This window comes from Rhipicephalus sanguineus, chromosome 3, assembly GCF_013339695.2.
Source record: "Rhipicephalus sanguineus isolate Rsan-2018 chromosome 3, BIME_Rsan_1.4, whole genome shotgun sequence".
NCBI classification, from domain to species: domain Eukaryota; kingdom Metazoa; phylum Arthropoda; class Arachnida; order Ixodida; family Ixodidae; genus Rhipicephalus; species Rhipicephalus sanguineus.
In genome coordinates this window covers 162,458,577-162,467,018 of record NC_051178.1, presented here as the reverse complement: position 1 = coordinate 162,467,018, position 8,442 = coordinate 162,458,577, and positions in this window count along the sequence as shown.

The window sequence follows — 8,442 nt, the reverse complement described above, 5'->3', positions numbered from 1 at the left end:
CCCTTTCCGGTTGCTTCACGGCCGAGAAGCAATTACGATGCTGGATGCCATGCTGTTACCCGACAGCTGTTACATTACCACCAATGCGAACGACTTTATCCGGCTCGCAGGCGCAGCTCGCAAGCTTGCACTCGAGCGAATCCAAAACCAGCAACACATCGACTCGCACAGGTACAATTCTCGTCATCGCGAGGTTATTTACCAGCCCGGTGATCAAGTGTGGCTGTGGATTCCTATTCGCCAAAGGGGCCGCTCGGAAAAATTACTCCACCGCTACTTCGGTACTTATCGAGTCCTACGTCGCCTCAGCGACGTCAACTACGAAGTCCTTCTTGAAAGCACGACTCGCCGATCTCGTCGTTTAAAGCAAGCAGACATTGTGTATGTATCGAGGATGAAGCCGTACTACCCCCGTTGACTATTCGTCAAGTCTACTTGGATGATCGTTCGAACACCTCGACACTGCTGCATCATTTGTGCGTGTGTGCGTGTGCGATTATTTTCTGTTTTATTCACCATTAAGCATCGGGACGATGTTTTTTTTTTTTTGGAAGGGGAGTAATGCCACGAGCATGGGATGCCATTGCGCTATTCTACTGTGTGTATGTGCCACTGTAAAACTGACGAGAGGAGAAGGAAGTGGAAAAGACGAAGAAGTCGTGTTTCCTGTGTCGGTTCAGCTCGACGTCCTGGTGCCCCGACAGACAGAGGTTCTGTACCGTTCGTAATAACGTGACAATATGTACAACCATCAGGAAAAGGTTGTGGGACGCGAAATGTTTGAGAAAGCTATATTCTCGCGTTTTCTGTGAATATAAACTCCAAATAAATGTTCCAACCTTTAGTTGCTATTGAAATTAGAAGCATTACCCACTAATAGATTAGAAATTCGCATTTGTTGTGGAGCCAACGTCCCGTAAACTTATGCTGTTGGGTGCACATGGGGTGCTGTGTTTAATGAATGTGGTAAAAGTGAAACATTTCAATACTAGGTAAACCTGAAAAACGAAAAAATGCGGCAGATCCCGTACACTGTGGGAATCGATGTAATGCGAAGCAGCAAGCAAAGAGCCGCATAAATTGCCTTGTTTGTCTTCGAGCCAAATCAAATCATTCATGCCATGGCATCTAGTTCACCATATATCGCATGTTTGCCATGGACGCATGCATGCACAATCTGGTATATACCATGCTCATGGAACGTATATTCTGGATTATACAATGCATGACCTGTCATTTATGTTCATCACGCACTCGTGTCATGCCATACACTTTTTTGGTATATATCCAATTGATTAAACGGCCGGAAGCGCGCCATGACAGTGTTATGTAAGTCATACCGTACATGACATGCATATAACATGATTCGCATGTTAGGACCTGTCATTTATGTTCGTCATACAGTCACATCGCGCAATACCAATTTTGGTGTATATCAAACGAGCAAAATGGCCGCGAGTGCACCATGAGTATGGCATGTAAATCGTGTCATACATGACATGCATATCATGGTTTTCATGTTTCTACCTGTCACTTGTGTTCGTCATACAGTCACATCGCGCAATACGAATTTTGGTTACATCAAGCCAGCGAAAAGGCCACGAGTGCACCAGGAGCGTAGCATGTAAATCATGCCATACATGACATGCATATCATGGTTTTCATGTTACCACCTGTCACTTATGTTCATCATACAGTCGGGTCACGCAATACCAATTTTGGTGTATATCAAGCTAGAGAAACGGCCGGAAATGCACCGTGAGCGTGGCATGTAAATTATGACATGCATGACATGCATGCCATGGTTTCCATGTTACCACTTGTTATTGATGTTCTTCACTTAGTCACATCGCGCAATACCAGTTTTTGTGTATATCAACTAGCGAAACGGCCGCGAGCGCACCATGAGCATGGCATGTAAATCATGTCGTACATGACTTGCATGTCATGATTTTCATGTTACCATTCTCATTTACATTCGTCATACAGTCGCGTCGCGCAATACCAATTTCGGTGTATATCAAGCGAGCGAAACGGCCGCGAGCGCACCATGAGCGTGGCATGTAAATCATGTCGTACATGACTTGCATGCCAAGATTTTCATGTTACCACCTCTCATTTACGTTCGTCTACAGTCGTGTCACGCAATACCAATTTTGGTGTATATCAAGCTAGCGAAACGGCCGCGAATGCACCATGAGCGTGGCATCTAAATCATGACATACATGACATGCCTGTCATGATTTTCATGTTACCACGTGTCAGTTATGTTCGTCATACGGAAATGTCTCGTCATACCAGTTTTCGTATGTATCCCTTCATTTAAACGGCCGCGAGCGCCCCGAGACCATGTATTGTAAATCGTGCTGCACATGACATGCGTGTCATGATTTGCACGTTAGGACCTGTCATTATGTTCGGCATGAACTCTTGTCACGCCATACCAATTTTGGTATATAGGAAATCAACGGAACGGCCCCAAGAGCCCCAAGGCCGTGGAATGTAAATCATGCTGTTCATGACATGCGTGTCATGATTTTCATGTTATGACCTATCATTTATGTTCGTAATGCGGTCATGTTATGCCATACCAATTTTGATATACATCCGATTAACGAAACGGACAAGAGAGCACAAAGTCGTAGGCGTCTAGATAGATAGATGCTTGCGAAAAGATCAAAAGAAAGATGCTTTCAATGCTTGCGAAAGTTCAATCATCCTTCTTAGAGACTCGAAAGATCAACTAAGTCAGCAGTCTCCTACGCTGTCTTTCGCTGAAAGTGCGTCTCAGGGACGGGCATATTTCTGTTTTAAACAGATTTTCCACTTACGGCAGCTCCGTTCGTGCTCAAATATTGCAGAAAGTTCTGATATTATCGTCGTGATTTTTCGATGTAGCACTTGGCGTCGTTAATTACCTGGTTTATGAAGCAAAAAAAAAAAAAAAAACTGGGAAGTGGTCTTACTTGGTGCCTCGCAAATGCAGCCAACCAGTTCCTGGGTGCCAATCTCGATTGCCAATCTTTGCCTCAATGCGAATGCATACACATGCAAAAACAAAAAAAGCCAAAATTTGCATAAACTCTGCATATTATGGTCCCAATCGTGTACTGTAACACTTAATATAATTAATTGCTTCATGTGGGAAGCCAAATGCTACTCAATTAACTTTGCCCATGGGAACTTCGCGCTAAGTTTGGGGGCTATGCCTACCTATTTTGGTGTTTGCATATAATTTTGCTACTTCTGCCGCCCGCTGAAGGCTGCAAAACCCTCGTGAAATGCTTGCTGAAGGTTCAACAGCACACTCACTGTAGCGTGCCCCCAACCAATCACCGCAAAAGACAGCAAAAAAAAAAAAGGAAAAAGAAGATGCAGTTCCGTATGACCCCCATCTCATTCCTATGGACGTTTGCTGGCCGGCACGCCCTTTCGTTACCAGCGGAAAGCGGGGATTTAGGTCATTACGTGCATTTGTGTAGCCAGGTGAGTGAGGTTCGAACACCCACAAGTTGTTTCCGAGCTATATATATATATATATATATATATATATATATATATATATATATATATATATATATATATATATATATATACATATATATATATATATATATATATATATATGTATATATATATATATATACATTGCTGCACAGATCCATGCGCAAACACATTTGAGTGTAAGCCGAACTGAAAGCCTGTCTATAACGCTGCCGTCACTTTATCACGTCCTTGACTATATTTACACATTGTAAACTTCACATCTTGGCAAATATAAAATACGATTCGGGGAAATATGTGACGTTACACACTTCTGATAGTCAAGTACGATTACGTGGCCTTGGCCGATATAGATGCATATAATTTTTAATATGTAATTGTCAGCTACATGAATACGTATGTGCAAGTGTGGTTAAATCTGGTTTATACGATTTTGCATAATACGTTTCTTTTTCATTTTCCAGCCAACGTTCCATAGGAACAATGCATTCTCGTAGGGCTAATAACTAGGGGTGTGCGAGTATCAAATTTTTGGAATACGAATCGAATACGAATATCCACCTTCGAATATCGAATCGAATATCGAATGTCAAAGGAAAAATGCCTCCACAGTAACAATATTTTATTTAACATGTAGCTATTTAATAAAAACATTAACAGCCTGATGGCAACACAACATACACTGCTATCTCCAGAACACAATGTCCAGGCTAGCACAATGCACAACACAAGCAAATATCACGACACAATGAAAGTAATGACTAGATGTTATCATGAAGAAATATGAGTTGCTCCACATGATCAGGCAGCAGGCGCTCCCTTCTAACAGAGACAACCCCCCTGCAACTGAAAAGGCATGCTCGCTTGGAACAGAAGAGGCTGGTATAGGGAGGGACATGGGGCAAAGCTTTGCCAGACTGGGGTATCTGAAGGTGACTACAGTCCGCCACCAGTCACATGGGTCACTGTCTTTCTTCAGAAGTGGTCCCGCATAGTGAACGAGCGGTAGAGCGGCACGTTACGGCCGCATAAATTGAAAATGTATGGTTACATGATCGCCAACAGCTCTGCACGTCGGAGATGCACCAGCAATAAATCATACGTATTGGGGCGGTCGTCGCAGGCAGATATCGTGCCTCCGTGCACTTACGATGTTTATCGCTCCTCTCGGCAACGTTTTTAGCTATACGAACGCAGCAGAAATGTGGAAGACGAGTTATTTTATGCATGGTAATTGAATCGCATGCTCGAATTTTTCGAATATTCGAAGTTATTCGAATCGAATACGAATATTTCGAATGTAATATTCGACGAATATTCGAAACTTTCAAATATTCTCACACCCCTACTAATAACTCCATGCGATTACATTTTCATCATATTCTTGTACGATAGAAGAGCAGAAGTCGGCTTTTACTGGTATCTTTTTTCTAAATCTGGTAGCTTTATATTCTAGTGCACTAGCTCAAATAACATTCCAACTACCCGCGAACGACATTTACACGCCCGCTGCTAAGCAAATTCAGCAGCAACAGCGTGGAGGGCCGCTGTCACATTGCAGATTCGAAACGCCGCATGAATCGTTGCTACCGTGTTTGTCACCGTGGGCGCCAATATTCGTAGTCCTTGAGAATGCTTTGTATATTGCGATTTTCGGATGGTACGTTTTGCAACACATCTGTTATGCCCGCCGTTTGTCCGTTTCGCGATGTAGACAAGGAACGATCATCATCATGCCGACGCGTGCTCTCTTCGTCATGTTCGTTTTCTGCTTCGCTCTCGGAACACGTCGTGCCCGGCGCGCTCTCTCTCTCTGCGCCGATATGTCCGGCGTGGGCTGCAACAACTCGGATGGGCGAGAGGACGAGTACAGAGAGAGAAATAAATAGAAAGAAAAAGAGAGAGGGAAATAGAAAGGAAAATTAAAGACAGAAAGAAATAGAAAGAAAATGGAAAGAAACAAACGCAAGAAATAGAAAGAGGGAGCGAAAAATAGACAGAGAGAAAAAGAAGGGAAGAAGTAGAAAAAAAAAGAGATAAAACGAGAGAGGAAAACAAAGAAACAGAGACAGAATAGAGATTTTAATTATATAAGCTACTTGGTGCTGTGATTGCCAAGCGATACCGAAATCGAACCAGACCGATGCCTTGCCAATGCTCGTGATTTACAATGTGATCACGTCAACATTTCGTGCATCGGCGTGGGAATGCATGTGTGCCTGGAAATAAATAGAGAGAATAACAAAATATAGAAAGAGGAAGCGAAAAATAGAGAGAGAGAAAGAAAGGGAAGTATTGAAAAAAAAATATAGAAAGAGCGAGAAAGAAATGGAGGAAGAAATACACATATAAAGAAACGGAGACAAAATAGAGGAATGGATGGATGCAAAACATTATTGAACGTCCTGATGTACACGACGCAGATAAAAAACAGATTTCAAAGAAGCTACTTGGTGCTGTGATTGCCAAGCAATAGGCAATCGAACCTATCGATATCTAGCCAATACTCATGATTTACAATGTGGTCACGTGAACACTTCGTGCGTCGGCGTGCGAATGCACGTGTGCTTAGTCAAACCAGGACCAGCCGAGTGCCGACAGGCTCTGCTGTGCACCAGCCTTGCGCGACTCAGTAAAATATGCGGAAGTTTCTTATTTTCCGGATCTAAAACATGGATGCATGGCTTGCGCCCATGCAAGTCTTTCATAGTGTCGGTCACTAAGCTAAAGACAGGCATTTGCGTGGGTAGTGTGTGTAACCACTGCATGGTGCAACACGGCAGCAGGTGAAATATGTGATCTTATGTTATTGACAATGACATTTTTTTTCTCACCATCGAGTGCTTTACTTGAGCCGTATGTGCTCGTACGTTTGAGTTGCAATTTCAGTATACAACTTTAGTGTCGCGTAAGAGTTTCGCAGTTACAAAGTCTCTTTTTTTTTATTTGCGACATAGACTTGCCCTTAAGGCATAATATTTGTTTTGTATATTTGTGTTAAATGTGCGCCGTTAGGCCGGTGTTGTGTATGAAGTGAAGAAGTGTCTTGTGGAATGTGTTGTCATGTATCCATCGGTCATAACTGTTTGTGTCACTGTAGCGAAGACCAGCTTGCAGGAGATGACGGGAGCGTTCCGACTGTAATCCTTGGCATGTCCATATAAGGTGGTATGCATCTGCTTGTATAACCGGAACAGAACTCCAACACTTTAGAAACAAACTTGCATAGTCACTAGAAGATGAGAGGAAGGCAGCACGGCTTGCAGAAGAGGCCACTATTGCTGATATTCGAGTCGATGAGCTCTTGAGGAGGAGATTGGGTAAGTCAATTAATGCTTATGAGCCAATCAGTAAGACAGTTTTTGTCTTACAGACATTTGTTACTCCTCTTGGTCGATCTCCTAGGTTGGTATGCGCCACTACACAGGTGAGACAATATTAAGGCGAACGCCTTAGATGCCTCATCAAACGCGAAAAGTGACTGGCGTCCCGCGTTGGCGGCGACAACAGGAGTGATGGAAAAAATTATCATCACCTGGCGACGTCACCATTTGACTCATGCCATGACCTCACTGATCGCCAAAATGTGTGACGTCATCATGAAGTCACTGTGACGTCACATGGGGGCGTAATCACGTGAAATCCTCGCTTGGTAAAAGGTGGGCCGATCACGAAGGCAGTACAAAACCAGCCGAGGTGCCTCCGATCCTGGAGGCAGCGCAAAACGACGTTAGGGGCAGGAAGCTTTCAGAGGGTGGCGGGGAAGCTAACACATCGACTGAGAAGAAAAAGAAGACGGATTTCGCCTTCGAGTCGTCTTAGGTGAATGCATAAGGGACCCTGAGAGTTTTAGATGCGAAGCAGCTTTTGCTCGGGGCTGTGTCCGGCATCAGTGGTGGCGTCCGCGCTCCACTGCGCATGCGCCTACTCTCTCTCCCACTCTCCTCCTTTACGCAGGTGTTCAGTCGCCTTCTCTCTTCTCCTCCCCCGCGCTGCATCCGCGGCGCAGCCTCTCCTCCCACGTGATGCTGCCGCGCCGCAGCCAAATACAGCCTGTAACCCACTCTCTTCTCTCCCTCCCCCATTTCGTGTGCGCTCGGTCGGCTTCCGTCATTCTCGCTTCGCTCCCGTTCAGATGAGTCGTAACGTTAACGTCGGCGCCACTCGTTGACTCGGCGCTAACACGTTGGCTCTAACGTTGGCTCTAACACGGCGCTAACGTTGACTCGGTACTAACACAACGTAATGATATTTTTGTCTCATCATTGTCAAAGGGTAGTTAAGCCTTTCCAATAATGAGTGGCCAGGGAAGAAAAACCTATGTATGGGACGACAGTCGTTTAGGTGGTGTGACGAGATCGGACGATTTGCAGCATTAGGAAGGAATGAGGTGCGGAAGAAAGGCGTAATTGGTGTCGCTAGTTAAGGACATTGGTTCTGCAGTGCAGTTGAGATTAATGTAATGTGTCGATCTGTACACGTCGTTTTGATAGCGGTGTTTGTTCCCTGTGCTGTTATATAATTGTTGCTAACGCTGTGTACACTGGTTTAAATATGCTGGGAAGTTGTTACCTTTTAGATCATGACATTGTTCTCGTAGGCAGGGCAGGGCTGGGGCAGGGTTCCCCATCAGGGGGAGCAAAGGTTCATCGCAGCGCCCCCTCCCCCACCCTACTAAGTCAACGTATGGGGCAGATTTCGTGCCCCCCCCCCTCTTAGGTGACTAGAAGGGTTAATGTACGGAGCAGATTTTGCGCCCCCCCCCCTTCCTCGGTGATTAGTGGGGGGGGGCGCCCTCCCCTGCACCCCCCCTCCTCCCTGTGCGCACACCTGTGAATGTTTTACTCAGCAGCGTCTGCAGTTATTCGGAGGACAGGGGTGTACCCTACCTACTATCTCTCCCGCCAAGGCCGCAAGGCTTAACAGCCACAGTAGCCT